Consider the following 21,886-nt stretch of genomic DNA (forward strand, 5'->3'; position numbering starts at 1 on the left):
TAAGTGCATAGAAAAACATTTATTTCATCAATAATCGTCATTTTATTTCATCAATAATAATCGGATATCGATCCCAATCCGAGAGAGATTATACACAGGGCAAAGCATTTAGTCCGATGACTCGTCAAAAGTCTGAAACCAAGTGGGGGCGATTTTGAAACGGGGTCTATTTGCAGGGGAAAATAATTACTTCAAATTCCGAATTAACACATATATTATACCCAGATGAACATTTTCGCTTGGCTTATTTATACGGATATGCACGTTTATTGTTTATCTCGCTTTACACTAGACTCGGGGCCTCAAATTTTAGCACTAGAGAGTCCATGAGAGAGAGAGAGAAAGAGAGAGAGACAGAGAGACAGAGAGAGAGAGATGAGTTAATCAAAAATCGATTCGGTAAAGAAATTGGTAATATTTTATCTGCTTCTTTGATGCATCGATGATTGTTTTTCTTTTTGTCTCAAGTTTACCTTTGCCAACTAACACTGTGTGATAAAAAAAATTCTGTTAAGTCGGAAAATAAAATAACATTCATCTAACAAATGTAGCATGGTTAATTATCCCCTCTTTTCCCGAATCCACTCGATACCCCAATGTTATGCCTAAACGATCAGTGTTAAGCAATCGGTTATTAAGATAGGAAATTTATGAATTTTTGACCCCACTGCTTAATCAGTAATCCCGCTTTTGGACGAACATGTACATGTTTGTAGACTTTTGTAAAGAAATATTAAATTTATTGTTTTTAAATGAATATAATCCCAATCCACCCTGTCGTAATGATTTTTATAAATCAAAAGTGAATAATCAGACTCTTTGTTTTAACAGTGTATTTCAACGATCGGTGTTTACATCTGTTAATACCTAGGCCAAAACACAGATACACGGGTGATCAGTTTTCACACCGTATCGCAGTCACCCGGTCGAGATCGAGAGAGAGAGAGAGAGAGAGAAGAGAGAGAGAGATATTTCATAGTGTTTTAAAGTGTTCAGGAAATCAATATATAAGCAACATATGTCAATAAACGCATGTATACATGCATGCGTGTATCTATATAATTATGGTTTTTAGAAGAGGAAATGACCTTGCCTTTTATCTTCATCAACGAAACATATCAGGAAATGCAGATGTGATCTAAAAGAGCGATGGATGAAGGAATATCCACCCTGTAGGATCCTTAATTTTAAGGACCAGTCCCATTTTATTTCATATTAAATAAGAGGTCTTTTGAATTAATAACAGGTCTATTAACCTGTCATAAAAAGAAACCGAAGAAAAAAAAGAGGGTCTTCCTTTGTAAACGGAAGACCCTAATAACAATAAGCATAGAAGGGTCTTCCGCTGAAGACGGAAGACCCTAATAATAAAAGACTGCTTTTGTCTAAATCTTAATTAAAGAGTGTTTTTCAACTTGTACTACAGTCCAACAACCCTTTTATGTTGATTATTTTAGTTAGCAAATTAAATAAAAAGGAGAGAAAGAAATTGAGAGAAAGAACAAATCTTGGCTCCGGCGAGATTAGAACACACAGCCTTTGCAGGTGTCTCAAAACATGGCTGACGCGAAATAATTCCCGAATTTGTGTTTGAATTTGGGGCGTTTCCGCCAGGGAGAAGAGCTGAGTTTTTGTATGAGATGAAAAACAAAGTGTAAGATGTCTGACTATTTAGGTTTGGTAACAGTGTGAGGTCATTTGAAATATTGATGCGTGTTTGTGTCTGGAGGGGGGTGAAAAGACCCGAGCTTGATTTTCGTCGTAAATAAATCGAAAATAGAATTTTGAGGTGTGGATCTCGGATTCGGTTAACAGCAATTTGGGGAAGTCCTAAAACAATGACGGATACATTTTACCCATGTATTTCAGTGTTGATAATTTTTTTTTGTGTCGTTTACTTTTATGTTTGATTGTCTTAATTTAGCAGGATTAATAAAATCTTTATAAATGTAGAAATAACGAAATCAGTAACACGTAAATTTATTCGGTAAAAATTTGATGACAGTAATTTCCACAGTTCTAACATTCATAAGTAGTTCACACGCTATCGTAGAAACAGACAAAATGGAAAACAAGAAATATACATGTAACAGAAATATAACGCGGCTGCTTACATCCCTTGTACTCTGTAAATTTTAAGTCCCCGTACAGGCTATACTCGCCGTTTGATCTCAGGAATTTCTTCTTAATTATTCAATCACCCTGCCGTAACGAGTTTTATAAATCAAAAGTGAATAATCAGACTCTTTGTTTCAACAGTGTATTTCAACGATCAGTGTTTACATCTGTTAATACATAGGCCCAAACACAGATACAAGGGTGGTCAGTTTTCACACCGTATCGCAGTCACCGGTTGTCAGAGAGAGAGAGAGAGAGAGAGAGAGAGAGAGAGAGAGAGAGAGATTTCATAGTGTTTTATAGTGTTCAGGAAATCAATATATAAGCAACATATGTCAATAAACGCATGTATACATGCATGCGTGTATCTATATATTATGTGAATAAATACTAATCAGTCCTCCTTTTAAAGCCATGTAGAATATCGTTATTGCATTGATAAATGTTGTGTGCATACAATCATGGAGATTGCGGCATTTCTTTGATGCCGGCAAAGCGACCCAGTGAACTCTAATGCGGTCGTACTGCAGGGGTGCTTCGGCGGCATGTCTTTGATGCCGGCGATGCGACGAGCGTCTGAATTATGCAAACTTCTGACAGAAACGAGAACTATATTTGTACTAAAAAAGCTGTTATTATTTTTTATTTATGATAAAAATTAAACGGAAAACAATAAAAACCACCATGTTAAAGATAAAATCGTTAAAGAAAACAAAATTAGGGAAGAAAAAATAATCGGCGCTCGGGGATGGAACCCAGGTCGCCTGGGCACAAGTCCAACACTCTAACGACCGAGCTACGCGGACTCTCGCTTCAGAACTTTTGAGCTCAAAATCTCAGGAATGCTTTGATCGATTTTAAAACGAATTTCATATTCTAAAATGTTTTAAGCGTCTCTATCGAATTAAAACATAAAAAAAATTCAAATCTAAAAATTTGAAAAATTAAGGTTTTTCATTTCCTTCCGGTGACGACCGGAAGTGACCGCGGACGTTCGGATATGCGAAGGGCACTGCGGCCGTTCACTCTCTACCTTCTCTGAAAATTTGAAGGTTCTATCGTAAATACTTTTTGGGAAAAATCGTGAACATGCAAAAACGAAAAATCTTTAATATTAATCTCGGTACCGGAAGTGACGACCAAAAAAAGCCCGTGTACTTCTCTTACAAATTTTGTCATGAATAAGATCTGAAAATTTCATGAAAATTGGCTGAAGCATTTTTGAGAAAACGTGACAGAAAAAAAAACAATAAAAATAATAGTGAAAAAGAAACAAAGCAATAACAAGAAGGTCTTCCGTTGGAAACGGAAGACCTTAATAATAGTGAAAAAGAAACAAAGCAATAACAAGGAAACGGAAGACCTTAATAATAATAGGGAAAAAGAAACAAAGCAATAACAATAAGGTCTTCCGTTGGAAACGATGAATTATATGAATTTAACATCAATTTTGATAGTTTTTTCAGATACGAGTAAATATAAACGACACCGTTAAAACAGTTTCCATAGTTCTGACACATTTCTGTTACAGGGATAAAGGCATTCTCGCTATTGCTAAGAAAATATTACAGCGGAAAATCATCCTGGGCTTTAGGCATTTGTTGTTTTTTGATAAAGATGAAAATAATGGGTGGGTCTTAGTAAAATAGAGTGATATGCCTGTCAATACATTTACTATAAGAAGCTCTTTGACATGTCACGTGACAACATGTTTCATTTGAGTGTATTCATCAATAAGTTAGTAAGATTTAAAATCACACGAGTTTACGCCAGGTAAACAATAGTCGTTCATAATGGGGAAGACCAAGTAAAGTTTAGTTTTATATCTTGCGTAGGTTTCTCTTATTTTAAAAATTGTATTCCATAAAGGTACAATGTCAAAGATTAAGTGTATGCAAAAATAAGTGTAAAATTCGAATACTTTACAATTTTTTTTTTGTAATTCTACCGAGGGGCCATATGGTACAATATCCTTTGAATGCCTATATAAAGTCATAGTTGATCAGGTGAGCGATGTGGCCCCATGAACCACATGTTAACAATCGGTTTGTAAAATGCAACCGAATATGAATACACGCAGGCAATAATTTATCCCCTTTTGTTAACATGCTCATTATGTATTAGCTTTGTTTTGTTTTGGGGTTTTTTCACATATATATATATATGATTTATTTGCACCCACTTGCAGTATATGACGTCAGAAGTGACGCTATTTCTATAATTTAATCAAAATCAGTCAAAAATTGACATTTTTTTTCATCGTTTTACAAATGGGAAATATAGAGCGCATGCTTGAACAAAAATTTTTTGTCACATACTGGTCTTGGCTAGATACATCTCAGATTAAAATATTTTGTTTGTTTAAGCATGTGATCTATGTTTTCTGAAAGAAAACTGCTTGAAAACGAGCTGTTTTATGCTAAAATTGCAAAAATGGCAGGAAAAGTTTGTCTCTACGATGCCTTATTTCTAAATTGTGGGTATTTGAATCAAAATGAACATTTAGTAAAAACATCACCTATATATATATGTACAAAGAAAACAAAGAATTACAGTAAAATGATGATATTCATTTTAGGGGCCATTTTAGGCCCATACTATATACTGTCCTTTTTACTTCTACCAAAACTTCAGGCAGTTTACGGTTTACAATTAGCGAAAAGGTAATGAAAAGGCTTAGAAAGCTTTGAAAAATATTTTACAAAGCCATCTTTTTTTTCTAAAGGAAAATATGTTAATTTTCTTATTTAATGTTGAAATTGCCAGTCAACTTAACTTAAGTATAACTACTTGATTGTCTGGTTACTTGACAATAATTGTTTATTTGTAAATGTTTACACATTTCATCCTTTAATGCCTGATGTTTGACCTGGACAGGGCTTGCTTTCGTCGAATTTGCTGACAGCTACCTCGTCACATCCCACCAATATTACTTTACATTTGTCTGGCGGAAAGCTTGTGATGATCGTGCTAGTGCTGCAACAGAAATGACAGGTGTAAAACTAGAAATTTAATTGTTTTATCATTTCATTTGGATTCATAAAATTTTAGACTTAAAATATTAGTTTACATGAAAAAATATATATTCATGTAAAGCTAGACAGCTACTCAGCATGTGTACAAAGGTTTAACTACTATCTGCAGAACCAGTGACTACCAAAAATATTTTAAGTCCAAATATTTACATCAATCTAATATGATTCCATCTATTTCTAGGGAAACTGTTAATTTATAGCTGTTAAAAACAGACTAGACTAAAATCTACACGCCCCGTTTATCGATTCCTTGAAACCTACAGCGACCTAAGAAAAATCACCGATAGCACGAAATATTCATCATGATGCCAGATTCAAACTCCCATAGGAGACGATTTATCGGTCTCTTTTAGCTAACGTACGGATGTTCATTAACAGCAATTTAGTTCATTTACTGTAAAGTAACTTATATTCGCGTGCGGGAATTTTCCTCAAGGGCTTTGTCATCGCGAATATTTCTCGCCGCGAGCCAACCGCTGTCATATGGATGTTATAACAACACGGGTCTGAATCAGGCTCGGGTGCGAAAAATAGTCATCACAAACCAGTTCATTGGAAGCACATGTAAATCGTAAAATAAAGTCGCCAGGAATAAAAGTTGGATTTTGGATTTTTTGATAATCAATTAATAAATTTGTTGAAAAAAAGTAAATGTAAACAAATAAATGCTTCCTTTGGTGATTCATTCGGGTTATGAAGGTAGTGATCATTGTAGATTTTTTTTTACATAACCCGCGGTCCGCTAACGCGGGTGATGTATTTTTTCTGCAATGTTGCCACCTTCATATTCCGATTGATTGAACAAAGACATTTTGTTGTTTAATTAACTGCATTTGCACCTTAATCATTGAAACAAATGATTAAAATATCTCACTCGCAACAGTTTAAAGATTTTCCATCTTCAGAACATGTGCACTTAAAACAGTTTGGACCAGTTGTTTTTTCATAACTTCGGCCTGGCATAATAGCTCTTCCTTTATATGGACAATAGTACCCTAAAAATAAAGGAAAACATTAGAATAAACAATTTGTTTTAAAGAAAATATGTTGCTTGAGAATTTTGGTAACGCATCTCTGAATGCATTAAATGATAGACAAAATCCAGGCACTTATAAAAAATTCAACATGCATTTTTTGCGACCATATTAACGCACTTAATTTGAAATATAAAGATTTAACAGTGCGTTATAAGTAAACATATTCATTTATTATCATTAAGACAAACATTAAAACAGTATGAGCTGCAATTTTTTGGTTGAAATTCTTTTTTACGAAAATGTTATTTCCAACTAAAATGACAAGAAATATCATTGTTTTAAATATCTGTTTGCCATATTTTTGTGGGAAAAAGTCTTTAAGAAGCCTAAATTGGAGCAAAATTTAATAATTTAATTATGGTTGTAACGCGGCATTTGATTGGATAGAAAAATTTAGTTAAATTTGTATAACCTGGTTTGCACGTCACAAGACACGTCACAATGCACCAACGTACTAATTCACTTGACGTTACGTTTGAATTTTGAACAGATTTATATCATTTTTAAAAGTAAAACGGACTCAATTTGTACAGCAAATTCCAGAAAATTAAATTATAAGGAATGAACTCAATATCTACCCAAGTTATACTCGTATAACCTGGGTTGGAGCAATTTACGCTTTTTTATAATCCGCTTCGCGGATTATAAAGCGTAAATTGCCCCAACCCAGGTTATACGAGTATAACTTGGGTAGACATTGAGTTCATTTCTTAAATAATTGTCGTCCTGTACAAAAATTGATCTGCTATATATTCCTTAGCAGAAAAATTTTCCTTCTGACAAAAATCAATGATTTTTTCAAATCACGATAATCATAAAAGTTTAAGTTACATGCAAACTAATCATACTTACAGGTTTTTGCATCAAAATAAAATTCTAAAAAACACAGCTCATATTGCTTTAATATGTACATATTCCAAAATATTACGGTTTTAGTTAGATAAAATGTTTATATTGATTTGTCACGACTTTTTAATATGGTATAGTATCATTGGGCAGCAGAATGAGAGAACCAAAGATAACTTGTAATTTCCAAAACATTATTAATGCAAGGATATATTTTGACAAATTGAGGATTTCACATAATTCACCGCATACCTCTTTCACTGTCTTGTATGATGCGCTCAAATCTCTTTCATTTTAGACTAAATATTAATTCAAATTATGAACTTCTCCGGTAACACTTAACTTTTTATTTGCCGTAATATAGCTTTGGACTCGGAACTTTTCTATTAGTTCAAAAACAAGAGGCCCATGGGGCCACATCGCTCACCTAAGCACCAATGACGTTAAATTGGCGTTCAAAAGATATTGTGTCATATGGCCCCTCGGTAGAATTACAAATAAAAATATTGTAAAAGTATTCGAATTTTACACTTATTTTTGCATACACGTAATATTTGACATTGTACCTTTATGGAATATTATTTTTACCGAGAATAAGAAAATCCTACGCAAGATATAAAACTAAACATTTGGTAGGGGTACACTGTTAACTTCAAATTCCCTAAATTTTCATTTCATCCCCCCCCCTCCCCCACTTTATAAAACGATCAAAATATATGAGAACATATAGGTACATTTCCTTCATCAACTACTTACTAGTTATTGAATTTTTTTTTAATATATTATGAGAGTTTTTGTATTTTATTAAAAATGTTCTATTGGTGCGAAGAAGATAATTGTACCTCAATGCGCCTAATTTCTCAGATTAAAAACATTCAAAAATTTAATTTCTCTTCCCCATTGTAATTAAACGACTGTTGTTTACCTGGCGTAAACTCGTGTGACTTTTATAACCTTACTAACACTTGATTGATGAATACACTGGAATGTTAAATGCTGTCACGTGACATGTTAAAGAGCCATAAAAATCAATGTATTGACAGGCATATCACTCTACTTTACTAAGGCCCTCCTATTATTATCATCTTTATTCAAAAACAACAATGGCTACAACCCAGGATAATTTTTTGCTATAATATTTTCTAAGGATTGGCGATAATGTCTTTATCCCCGTAACAGAAATGAGTCAGAACTATAGAAACTGTTTTAACGGTGTCGTTTATATTTACTCGTGTCTGAAAAACTATCAAAATTGATGTCAATTTCATATTATTCATTGTATAAAGAGGGGGCCACAGAGAGTAGTTACAGCATATCATCCTTTAATAAAAGTATTTAACGTTTAGCGAATTATTTCTAATGATCAACCAAAATTTCAGCGTCAATCGTAGAATTATAAGCAAGATTCAGAGCTCACATTTATGCTAGGTTTGAGTCATATTTTGTTCACATGAGTTTATTACATTCAGCTTAAGATTTTTAACTTGGAATTTCCTATTCAGCACTTAAAATATGAACAAACAAAAAAGAATGGCCTCAGATCTGGGTACAAACAAAGAATTGTCAGCAAAGCTCTGTATCTTGCTTATAATTCAAAACTTAACACTCAGATATGGTTAGTAAATAAACATTGTAAACAATTTAACAGAAGAAACATGCACTATAACAAATAAAGAGCACAATTTATTTTTTTTTCAACATGAGTCTAATATATATCTACACATTTCCGTCAGTGATATTAAACTCTGTTTTAAACTGAATAAACTCGAGAAAATGCTGAAACATCTCAACAAAACACATTAATTAACCATTACGCAAAAGATTATACCGAATTACCGATAGAATGAATTATATTTTAGTACTTTGTTAATACATCAGATTTTGCTTAACTTGCGCAGGTAAACAGTCAACTGTCTGATTAACCGAAGTCTCTGTTTGATTTGATACGTAAAAACTACAAAATACAGGCTTTTGTTCCCCAGGTTACAAAGCATAAATAATGAAAACAAAACGAAAATCATAACAAGCTAGTAACACCACCGTCATATGCGAAAACTGTCAACGCATTAAAATATTTAACCTCAATTTACTTCACAAAATCGGCACCAATGTATTTTGCATTTTTCAAAGATTCCCTTCGCATGCGAACTGTTGCACAACAAATAAAGTCATCTTTGTCAGATCGACCCGTTTTTCATACGTCATGGCTGCTTTAAACATAGAAGTATGGAATACCGAACCCGAAGCTATAAACTGATTGAAATACGCCTTTCCTTTATTATTATTTTCGTAATACTTAGGTTTGAAACAAAATTAGCTCATAGTTTTTGCAGCTTATATTTTCCTTTTCCATAAGAATTATTTATGCTAAATTACGTTAAATTTGACTCAGTAGTTCTTGAAAAGAAGATTTTTAAAAAAAATTGCATCTCTCCTTTTCTACAGTTTCGAGGATTTCTCCGCTTTGAATAAAGATCTGTCTTTCATTCCAGCAATTTATATTTGCCTTTCCATAAGGATGATTTGTAACAAATTTGATTGAAATTGGCCAAACGGTTTTAGAGAAGTTTAAAATATAAAAAGTTTGCAGACGGACGATGGACAGAATGTGATCATAATAGCTCACTTGAGCTATCAGCTCAATGATTTTATATGATTTTATATCTATCATCCTATAGAAACTTAATCTGAGCTAAAAACTGTAAACGAAAAAAATCCAATTGTTGTTCTGAATTACCCTAAATTTGTTCAAAGTACTTACCATTTCCTCTCTCACCCCAACAACCCGCTTCAGAGTAAACAAAAAGAACACAGAAAATGGAGACAAAGATTGTTAAACGCTCCATCTCAGCTGAACTTGTATCAAGCAACTTGAATAAATCCGGTCATGGTTTTATACCAAGTTGGTCGTAATCACGCGCACTTTTAAAATTACACAAAAAGGACAGAATTCTATATTATGATAGACTTTGTAGAAGATTACTTGTAATTTGTTTCGCAATCAACATATCAAGTGACGCACGTAGCATCGATTTTGAAGGGGGGAAGGGAGGGCTCACCCGAAATTTCTTGACAAGCAATAGAAAAGCGCATACCGCATATAATTATAATTCTAATCAGTGCAAAGAAAGTGGGTATATTTATAACAATATCACTGTTGATTTCCTGTTTTTTTACTTAATTTATAACATGTACCCAAAGTGGTGGAGGAGGAAACCCCATGATAATTAAAGTATCTCTCTGTAAATCTAAGAAAATAAGAAAAATGTTCTCTAAATGTTGAGCCCCCTCCCCACCCCCATGCTACGTGCTTGAAATGGACTGTTTACCGAGCACCATGTTAAGAAACACCAATTGCAGTAATTATTCGCCAGATGTGTTGAGCATTACTCCAAGCCAAATTTGTAATCAAAAATTCATCATAAACTAATAAAATAAAAATTATATAATTTTGATCCTTTTATCGTTTACGTAAGAGATAAATATCATCCTAAATTGTTTATTGGAGTAGATGCTTTATCGCGAAATTGTGCTTTACGCCTATGTAAGGGGTTGGAAGGACAAACCAATAGGTATACATGATGGCCGATTGAGAACCTGTTCAATGTTTTCGGAAAACTATTTGATCCAACTAAATGACTATATCTGGTTTGATCAAATGTCTGCCCCCGAAATTTTACAACTTTCAAAAATATTGTCGTAAAAAAACATATCTTCAGAAAACTTTAAACAGAGTATGCCTTTACTTTAACCTTGATATTAATCTTCATTGCCCATTACCTCTTTATCTACGACGTCACCTAAATGAGCTAATACCAACAATTTTGCAATCAAATGAAAATACTGTCATTTTCTCTCAATATTTTGCATTTGGAAGGTCAGCTCAAGGACGCCTTTTACACACGTTTCTGATCATATACGCATCATACTTGAAATGGTACTTGACAAGCCTGCGCTTGATGTGTCCAAGTCAAAATCCATCGGAAAACGTCCATATTTTGCCACAGAACATTAATTTATCAAAATAAGATAATCTTTATTATTAACATTATAAAGTCAATTTGATGGCAATTTCATGATAAAACTGTTTATACACTTATTTTTAATATAAATTCAACTATCTTTCACCTTTTTTAAAACTCTTAATTAAACTTAAATATTGGAGACGAGAAATGCGCAATAATAATTCATTTATTTCATAAAAGGATCAACGAATCTATCCTTTTAAAATTCAAATTTAGACGCAAAAGATAAATTTGAACTTTAGTTAGATAGTAAATTCTTTTTTCTATGTTCACGCTTACGCTAAAATTGTTTCGATAATTTTCCTTTTTTAACAAAGATAATCAAAGATAATATGAATCAATAAAACCTCCTTAATTATTTATATACATTTTCCCATTTACATCTCATTATAAAATCTTACATTTTATAAGTTAATTCAAGGTCTAATAAAACGACGTATTGAGAATATCCTTTTTGTCGTTTCGTGCAAAATGCAGGTGACAACTGTCGATTTATATCACTCGATAAGAAATAAGAAAATGCTGCTTACTTCCCGTGATTTGCTTTGAATACAAATAAGTATGGTATTTCGTAGTATATTGAAAAAACTATTAATATATTTTCATATAAGTATATAATAATCAACTCTTGGGGGGGGGGGTCATTCGCTATCAAAGATAACTCCATCTGGTCAAAGCTTATTAAGGGAAAATGAGGTAGACTTGACAGAAAAAAAGGTAATAAGCTCTTTCCTAAAACGTCTTTGCAGAGTTATATTTCGTCGGGTTTTGGATGTTTCACTGTGTCATAAGATAATGGTCATGACACACACTTAATTCTAAGTTAAGGAAGGAGTCTTTTCTGGTTTTCGAATTGTACAAACGAAAACTTGATTAATTGTCATTTAAATCAAGATGAAAGGAAATTATAATTGCATTTTTTTTCTTATTTACCATCAGAGAACTTGGCATAGAAATAGTAATCAATGTTTAGAATCTAACGAGGACTATTTTTTGGCGGAATGTTGGCGTAGGAAAATATCACGTGTCGCAATTCAGAATTGCTGTAGATTAGTGAATCTGTTTGAGCATTTTTAAAACAATTACATTAATGTTTGATTTTTAAACTAATGTGAACTAATGGTATGATACTTAGGTTTCAGAATTTGTTTTTAAAATAAGATTTGCCTATCAAATTTCATTTTTTAAGATTGTTAAAGCGTCCATCCTAAACATTGATTTGTTCTGAAAAATTCACTAAAATCAGTTTTTCTCTCGTATTAAAGAGGCATTGTCACGATTTTAGCCAAATTCTTTCTATCTGTTTTTATTATTTACAATGCTTTAGGAATGCATTTCTAATGATCATATCAAATTTGAGAGTCATTTGTAGAGTTATAAGCAAGATACAGGGCTTGCAATTCTTCGTCATGTAAACAAGGCTTGTGTCTTGTTTTTCTTTACATAGATTCAATACACCGGTAAAAAATCTTTTTTGCGTTGATTTGTCTATCTCCTTATACATTCTAAGCATAAAATAACAGTTTCTAACGTTTAAGACTTTAATCTTAAGCCCCTTTCACAATTGGCGCACGAGCAGAAGCGACAAAATATTCATGCGACCGAAAAAAGATAGATAGTAATCGTAAACTGTTGCCGAAATAATCGCATTTGAAAAAAGTATTCGTACGAAATTTAGCCGATCTAAGCGAGTCTTGTGCGATGTAAACGCATTAAATCTTGCGATATATCTTGCGTCTATATGCGACTGTTATACAATGGAAGCGACTTTTGAAAGATAATGCGATAGGATCGCGCGAGAGACCAGATGATCGGACGATTGACCGTGCGCCAATGCGATTGGACTTGCGATCATGCGTTCCATGGTACGAATGCTCGTGCGAGTGAGAGGGGGTATATACCGCCCATTTCCGACGCTCTTTAGTAGAAATAGTTGAAAGCGAACATGCACCCAAGAAGAAACAGAGATGCAGCATCATATATTATTACATGTATACCTCAATATGATTATTCTATTATATTTGATTGGTCTAGAAAGTTGCGTGACAGGGTGATTTCATAGGAATGAAAAAGCCGATATAAGCATATGATGTAGACAATTATGATAAAATCAAAAATATTTTATCATTATGATTCTCTTTACATAGACGTCGGACCCGGGGGGGGGGGGGCAAAGTTATACCTAACCATTAGAAACATAGCACGGATTAGGAATTTCATGATTTTTGAGAGGAAAAATTTGGGTAAGTTTTTTTCTCTTTTGGAAATATAGGTATACTACCCCTCCCCCCACCCACGGATTAGGATTTTTATGATTTATAAAGAGAATCATAATGATTAAATATTTTTGATTTAATCATAATTGTCTACATCGTATGCTCATATTTGCTTTTTCATTCCTATGATATCTCCCTGTCACGTGACTTTCTAGACCAATTAGATATAATAGAATAATCATATTGAGGTATAATAATAAATGCTGCTGCATATTTGTACCCTCTTGGGCGGCATCTTTTCTCGCTTTCAACTATGTATATGAATATGAATATGGGCGGTGTACATGCCCCCGCTGACTCGCACGATCATTCGTATCATAGAAGGCATACTCGCACGTCAAATCACATTGGCGCACGTTCAATCGTCCGATCACCTAGTCTCTCGCGCGTTCCTATCGTATTATCTTTCAACAGTTGCTTTCATTGTACAACAGTCGCATACAGACGCAAGATATATCGCAAGATTCGATGCGTTTACCTCGCACAACGCTCGCTTAGATCGTGCGAAATTCGTACGAATTTCGTACGAATACTTTTTTCGTATGCGATTATTTTGGCAACAATTGGCGATTCATATCTAATTTTTTCGGTCGCACGAATATTTGGTCGCTTCTGCTCGAGAGCCAATTGTGAAAGGGGCTTTACCTTGCACTCCGATGATTTGGATCGCATTTGGTCAACGTCTAAATAGTGTGCATGTCCACTATTTTGAGGAGACTTGATGCGAGCACTTAAACGCATGCAACGAATGCGAGAGCTCGTGCGATTTAAAATATTCCGATCGCAAAGTGCTCGTGCGCTAATTGTATAAGGGACTTTACGAAGGCATTCTGAACATTACAAGAGGCCAATAGGCCTTAACGGTCACCTGAGTAGCATATAACCCATACACCAACTTGTCGAGGAGTCTCATATATTTATTTAATTGGGTTTCATTCAGGAGTAGAAAAATTATAAATTTGTAATGACGACAACCTCCCTGCCTGAAATCTTTCAGAAAGAACTATGAAACCTATAAATTTGGCGAAAAACTTAAAGATCGTGTCTACAAAATCATGAATTCAGTTTTCCTTTCAGGTGTGTGAGAGTAAAGAAGATAATTGCATTAACACCTATACATCCATTTTGGCCCTGCGCTAGAGTCAAAACCCATACTCCAGGGGACATGAAATTTAAAGTTTTAGTAGAGGACTTCCTGGTAAACATAATTATGAAGTCAATTTCACAATTTAGGTAGAGGAGTTAGTGGATCTCATAACCATGTATTCAGATTTTTGCCAACATGTTTGGGAGTAAAGAAGAAGATTTTTTAAGATTTAATACATTTTTGGTACTAGTATATGGCCATATTGGCCCAACCCTAGAGCCTGACCCCTGAGACAGGGGTCATGCATTTCACAATTTTGGTAGAGGGCTTCATGGACATCATAATCTTGCATTTACTTTTTAACAAATATATATGGAAGTAGAAAAGAAGATTTTCTAAGATTTAATACATTTTTACTATATGGCCATATTGGCCCCACCCTAGAGCCTGAACCCCTGAAACAGGAGCCATGAATTTCACAATTTTGGTAGAGGGCTTCATGGACATCATAATCATGTATTTAGTTTTTAACAAATATATATGGAAGTAGAGAAGAAGATTTTCTAAAATTTAATACATTTTTACTATATGGCCATATTGGCCCCACCCTAGAGCCAGAACCCCTCACCGAGGGGCTATGAATTTCACAATTTTGGTAGATGGCTTCATGGACATCATAACCATGCAACCAGTTTTTTTAATTACGTGTGGGAGTAAAGAACAAGATTTTTGAAAATTTGGCTTTTTTTTTGCATATTTGGCCCCACTTGTGGTGCCCCGGGGCTGGTAGAGCCACGGATTTCACAATTTAGATTCCTCTTACTAAGTAAGAGATGCCTCACATCAAAAATGGTAACAATCAGCCTTGTAGTTTTTAAGAGGTTAAAAATGTAAAATTGTTAACGGACGACGCACGACGACGGACGAAAACGGATAGCAATAGATCACCTGAGTTTACTCGGGTGACTTAATAATCGGAAAAATAATTTCTGACCAAAATCGTGACCATGCCCTTTTAAATTATCAATATATTAGCTTTTCTGTCAATTTATCTCTTTATTGAAAGTCTTATTAACACTTATTGTCATTCAAATTTCTGACCACGTGGTTTTATTTGACCCTTTCAGTTTCGCAGTAAAAATCGTACCTCGTGTATATAGTCTATTTCACAGTATCTAGGTTCTTGTAGTCAAATATAAAATCTAGAGGTTTATTGATTTAAAACTTTATCTTCATGAATTGGTGAATAAAATGTGAATATACAAAAAATGTGAATATACAAAAATTAGTTTTTGTTTGCTGTTGCTACAACTAACATGCTTAAAAAAGAGATCCCTCCTGATGATTAATTTTCGATCCCCGCCTGACCTAGTAAAAACATCAATGGTGAAACAGACTAGACTATTTTATGCAGAATATTTCTTGAAACTGGCTCGATATACTAATGCAAAACAGACACCCATTATTTTTTTAAAACATGGCATTGCACACCACAAGCATCAAACATGGCTATGAATTTAATAAGCAATTTTTTCTAATAGAATATAAAAAAAAAACTAATAGGTCAATTTGTTTGTTTCCATGGTAACGGTACCCAAACATACCCTTGTTGGAAATGCTCTAGCTCATTAAAATACACCGCTTGCAACAGAAATGAAGCAATGCTACGGTGTTTGCAATTATTTGATTTCATTTTTCTTATACGCTCTTCCTAACACATTAAAAGAAGAATGATTTTTCGCAAAAAAAATTTGTCAACGCCTCCTCCGTATTTTACAAACTGCAACCGAATTTCCTCTGCATGGTTCTAATTTGTTGCTTTTTGTGTTGACCTTAACTGCAAAATGGTCAAAAATATATTTTGATATAATCAAAAGTCTTGTTTTTTAACTGTTATTAAATGTTCAAATCTTATGCTTTCACTGGAAAATGAGACACTCATATGTCAATGAATCAGAAAAAAAGATATGGCAGTCTGAAATTCCTCTGGTCTGTTTTTTTTAATTTCGTGCCAATTTTACTTGAACACTAAATGTCTCACTATTAAAATGCTAGACCTTAAAGAAAATTTCTCAGAAAAATCTTATGACCTCCCACTCCCTCTCTTCTGTCAACCAGCATCAACACTAACAATCAATCCATCTTTTCCCCTGTTCCTATTAATTAAAAAAGGCAGTACTAGTCAACATGTAACATAACTAAATGAAACTCTTTTAAACATTTGCAGTAATTACACAAAAAATGAAATATGAAAGTACATGTATGATTTCAATGAGACGGGGGCAATTCTGAAGCAGATCATAATTTTAGTTTGGTCTAACCTCGTAATGATATAGCATTGAATCATGATTTTTTGAAAGACGCAGTCTCATAAATGCAGCGGTGTCTACATACAAATTGAGTAACACGCGTTAGCGCATTATGATAATTTGTATGCACACATTGCTGCAGTTATGAGACTGTATCTTTCAAAAAATCATGATTTAATGCTTATATTTACATTTTTTAAACTTCCTGCCTTGTCTGCAAATGTGTTTTATACCTTAAAATTCCTATCTTGTCCTAAGGATAAGTTCATATTAATGGAAGAGCCACTATAACAGCCACAAGCGTGAACTTTGATTTTTCGCTTGTGATGTTGCAGTTTACAGCGTTCATGCAACGTTTGTGACGTCACAATAAAACTTGCCATTTAACCTTCGAGTACCCTGTATGCATTACACTGTTATAACTGCCGTAGCTTTCAACACACTTTACACGCCAAGATTATGTAGAATGTAAATATAATAGGATGTTTCCACGTACTGCCATGATTCCAACAATTATTAGCTACTTATCAACTATAGATATATTGAGGACAGTCTTCTGATGCGTTTCCATCAATTACATTTTGACATTTTAGTAAAAGATAAAACAAGATAAAACAAGATAAATTTTGAGGCACATGCAGACTGATATCATTATATTTTTTTAACAAAGTGTGTGATCTGACCGGAGGAGTATCATGTCATTTATTTATCAAATAGAAGTGAAGTAAGGTGATGTTGGATGTTAAACTGTGGTATATGAGATATGTATTATTCTATGCCTTATAAAAATTAAATCCCTTTTTGCAGATGCTACACAAAATCTTTGTTACATCATAAATGGAATAACAAAGGAATTTAAAATGGAACGCTAGCTGATTTACTCTGTGAACTAAAAATGTATTTGAAAATTGTGATCATACTTCTCTGTTAGATCTATTTCTTTTTTCAAAGCTCTCTCTGTTGAATCTTGGGCAACAAAATTAACAGCAGCACCAATCTCCTTCTCACGACGAGGAAGTGTTTTGTGACAGACTGCTGGTATATTCAATGTTGAAAGGAGACTGTTAATTTGCCTTTTTTCTATTCCTGAGTGAATCATTGCTGTAAAAGGAGATGATTGTATAAATAATAAAACAAAATTTTGTTGAGTGAAATATCCATTTAGAAATTTCATTTGCATCTTACATACCAGCTGCTAGTTTTGTGTTGACATCCCACACATGGCCATGCTTTTTTCCTGTAGGTACATGGTTCATTTGTCCACAGTTTGTATTTGAGCAGGGATCTAAAGGAAAAATAAAATATTATATATATATATATATATATATATATATATATATATATATATATATATATATATATATATATATATATATATATATATATAAATAAACTGTACTAGCGTTACCTTTTACTTGCTTGAAATTGGCAAAAACATGTGGAACAAAACCAAGTTGGCCACCTTGACGAATTTACCCTTTAGTATTGCTGAAAGTCCATAAGTTTGGATATTTACAGCATGTGAAAGTTGCAAAGGCATGCCAATTCCACACCTCCCCTCCCCTGTCTCAAACCACAATCAGACGTTTAACAACCTCTTCATGGTCAACATTTGTATTATTAAGCATTATAAGTAAACAGATCTATGCTTATTATCTTGAAGTTTTCACATTCAAATTTTTTTGGCACCATGAAAAAATATTAATAAGAAGTTGATCCATATAACAATAGGAAAATTTCATGTATAATAAATATTTCTATCAATATAGAAAACATCATTTATTCATTAGCCTGATTACAATATATATGCTCGATCTTGACAAGCTTTTTGTTTTTCATTTCAAACAAAATGAGTAATATCTCTCTCTCTCTCTCTCTCTCTCTCTCTCTCTCTCTCTCTCTCTCTCTCTCTCTCTCTCTCTCTCTCTCTCTCTCTCTCTTTGTCTCTCTCTCTCTCAACATCATAATCTCCATATCTTTTTCTCACTCTTCATCTTAAATATCCTTTCACATTTTGGGAATTATTGATATATTTTTGTAAACTTTTATGTGATGTTTATATAATGAAAAAAACAACAACACAAAACAACAAAGTTTATCAATATGTACATGGTATTACAATGCATAAAAATGCAGACTTAAAATCAGATATAACATTGAACGTCAGTCATGAGTCAACAGACAATTATATTTTCTGGGCGAGGGATATAGTAACTGATAATATAAGATAAGGGAAGTAAATAATTATTTTTTACTTCAGGCCCGACTCAAAATTATCAATTTATAATATTCAAAGAATGATTTTTCATTGCATATAATTATGTAATTTTCAGCAGTTGTACGATTTAATATCAAAATATTGATGTATTTTTAAATGGATTTCATTTCTTTTGATTAATATGCAAACCCTGCTTGCCCCTAACAATACCTATTGGTCTGTACAGTACAAAATCGATTTGTAGTGCAGACAAAGACACTGGAATATGTAAATATAATTATCTAAGGTGGTCAATCTGTCTTTTTTTTCATTGATACATATACAAACTCCTATATATACTTCAGATTAATTTTTATAAATGTTCATATGTATTTATTTTAATTATGGCTTACACCACAGGTGTTTGAGCCTTTGCTCCTACGCAAATACATTCGTACATCTTCATGAGCAAAAGACCCAATTAACTGCATGGTTAAGCACCTGTGCATTACGCCGGTATACTGGTATAGAACAAAAACAAAATCAATGCACATATCAATTTAGATAAAAATGCTAATTTCTTAGCTCCACTTGCTTTTATTCAAAAATTACAATTTTTTCAATTTACAAGTATCAAGAATGTACGACATACCCAGACAGATCGCTTTCGCTGGCGTCTTGTCATCTTCAGCTTCCTACAACTGTAGATCAACGAAACTGTGATCAGTCTGTTCTATAGCGTCTGCTTGGGCATTAGACCATTTTTTCTTCTGGGCATTAGCAACATTCATGTACTGTGTAGTCTTCTTAGTAGATTCAAACCCACGTTTCCTCCGCATTGTAGCAAAATGATTGTGGCAAACGAGCTGTCACTACCCATCTGTTTACATTGCCGAAAACCGATTTTTATGTCGTAAAATAAGACTTTTGCGTTAGATTAAACTTTTTAATCATTTATTTTTGTTTTATATTGGAAATAGAGGCTATAAAATCATTTCTACGGTAAAATCTATAGTTTAATAGCTTAGTATTGAACCAACAGATTTAACGACTGCGAATTGGTTTACGTATTTCGGAGTTGCGCAGTAGATTCAAAATCGTGAGTCCCATACTTCCTTAATACGTAAAATAAAAAAAAATACTGTATTTTAATATTGGAAGCATAAAAAAAATAATAAATATCTTCAAAAATTACCAAAATTAGAAGAAATGCGGGCTAAGCAATATCAATTTTAGATTCATATTTATTCCAATTAATTAATATACGCTGATAGACATTCTGATATTCTATCATTTCATTGAAGAATAGAATCTTCATATCTTTAACATATGTCTACATAACTGCAAGGAACTACATTTATTTTTGTCATCCTTTAAGTTGATGAAAAAGGTCTTGACCTGACTTTTATGCGAAAACAAGGAGGTCACATTTGATTAAACTGATTAAATCATTTGATTATATGATCTGTTTTACTGTGTCAAAATTTCATCAATTTCTTATTATAAGAGGTATGTTTGAAAACGAGAAGACTCATTCCTTAAGGTATCTCACTCCTCATGTTTTGATTTCATTGCTCTGATGATCATTATATCTAAAATGAATATGATTTTATTTATTTAATCATCACAGATAGATTATTATTTCATAATTACACAACATTCATAAAGAAAATCCATTTGAATTCAAGAAACAAACAAGTTTTTTGGGGAACTATTTTTTCGTGCGGAAGGTTTTTTAGACGAAAATGACAGAAACAAGCAATTTTATAAATTTTCAATATACTTTTCTTTTTATTATACTTTAATCATTATTCAGTTTTAACATTTGATAGGTTTGTAACATATCTTATAGGTTCTGTGTGACATGTACAAAATCAAATCTTGAGAATGTGATAGCCGTTTAGCATAAAATCATGCATATATATAGAACATGTCTGAATTTTTTTAAGCCAAATTTTGCGAGAATTTTACCTTTGAAGCCCTATATCTAAAATTTGACATCACTGACCCCCATGTTATATTATGTCAAAATGATACTGAATACATATTTAGGCAAACTGGATTAATTTTTTCTTCAACAATAAGTTATCATATTAAAAGTTGCGCCCTCTAGGTCACCTTGGCGCAATTTTTAGCTGAACTTAGATCCAATCGGTTCCCTTTTTTTTACAATTTTGAAGTTCAAATAATTAAAATATTCTCTAATGTATGTATGTTTCACCTTTAAACAAGAGGATAACCCTTGCTATGCATTGTAGAAATATAACTCAATAGGAGACCTAATAAAACCAAATTGAAAAATGAAAAAACAAAATAAGTTTTGCTACATTCCTTTCTACTTTGATAACAGACATTAGTATTCTTTGAATCCTCAATTAAAAAAAACAAGTGAAAAGCTGTCAATGTGGCAGCAAACCGAGTCACTCAGGTGACCTATTTCAATTGGTCTTCGTCCGTCGTCGTGAGCCGTGCGTCGTGCGTTAACAATTTTACATTTTTAACTTCTTCTTGAAAACTACCAGGCCAATCGTTACCATTTTTGGTGTGAAGCATCTCTATGGTAAGAAAAATCTAAATTGTGAAAATCATGGCTTTACCGCCCCTGGGGTCCAAATATGATAAAAAAGCCAAATTTTCAAAAATCTTCTCTATTTCCACACACGTGAGGAACAGACTGAATGCATGTACAAAAATTGTGAAATTCTAGGGTGGGGCCAATATGGCCATATATAGTTAAAATGTATTAAATCTTAGAAAATCTTCTCTACTCCCATTTATATTTGTTAAAAACTAAATGCATGATTATGATGTCCATGAGGCCCTCTACCAAAATTGTGAAATTCATGACCCCTGGGTCAGGGGTTCAGGCTCTAGGGTGGGGCCAATATGGTCATATAATTAAAATGTATTAAATCGTAGAAAATCTTCTTCTCTACTGTTAAAATCTAAATACCTG

General features: G+C 33.1%; 1 non-coding gene across 1 annotated transcript; it reads right to left on the bottom strand.

Moving 5' to 3' along the window:
* Positions 1-4,920: 4,920 nt before the first annotated feature.
* On the bottom strand, positions 4,921-9,934 carry LOC105349081 (uncharacterized). The gene is made up of 3 exons (XR_010715080.1): positions 9,798-9,934; positions 6,028-6,148; positions 4,921-5,094 (listed from the first exon to the last, which is right to left on the bottom strand). It is a non-coding gene; the product is annotated as an uncharacterized protein (transcript).
* Positions 9,935-21,886: the final 11,952 nt, after the last annotated feature.

The sequence above is a fragment of the Magallana gigas genome, chromosome 6 (genome assembly GCF_963853765.1).
Source record: "Magallana gigas chromosome 6, xbMagGiga1.1, whole genome shotgun sequence".
In the NCBI taxonomy this organism is placed as follows: domain Eukaryota; kingdom Metazoa; phylum Mollusca; class Bivalvia; order Ostreida; family Ostreidae; genus Magallana; species Magallana gigas.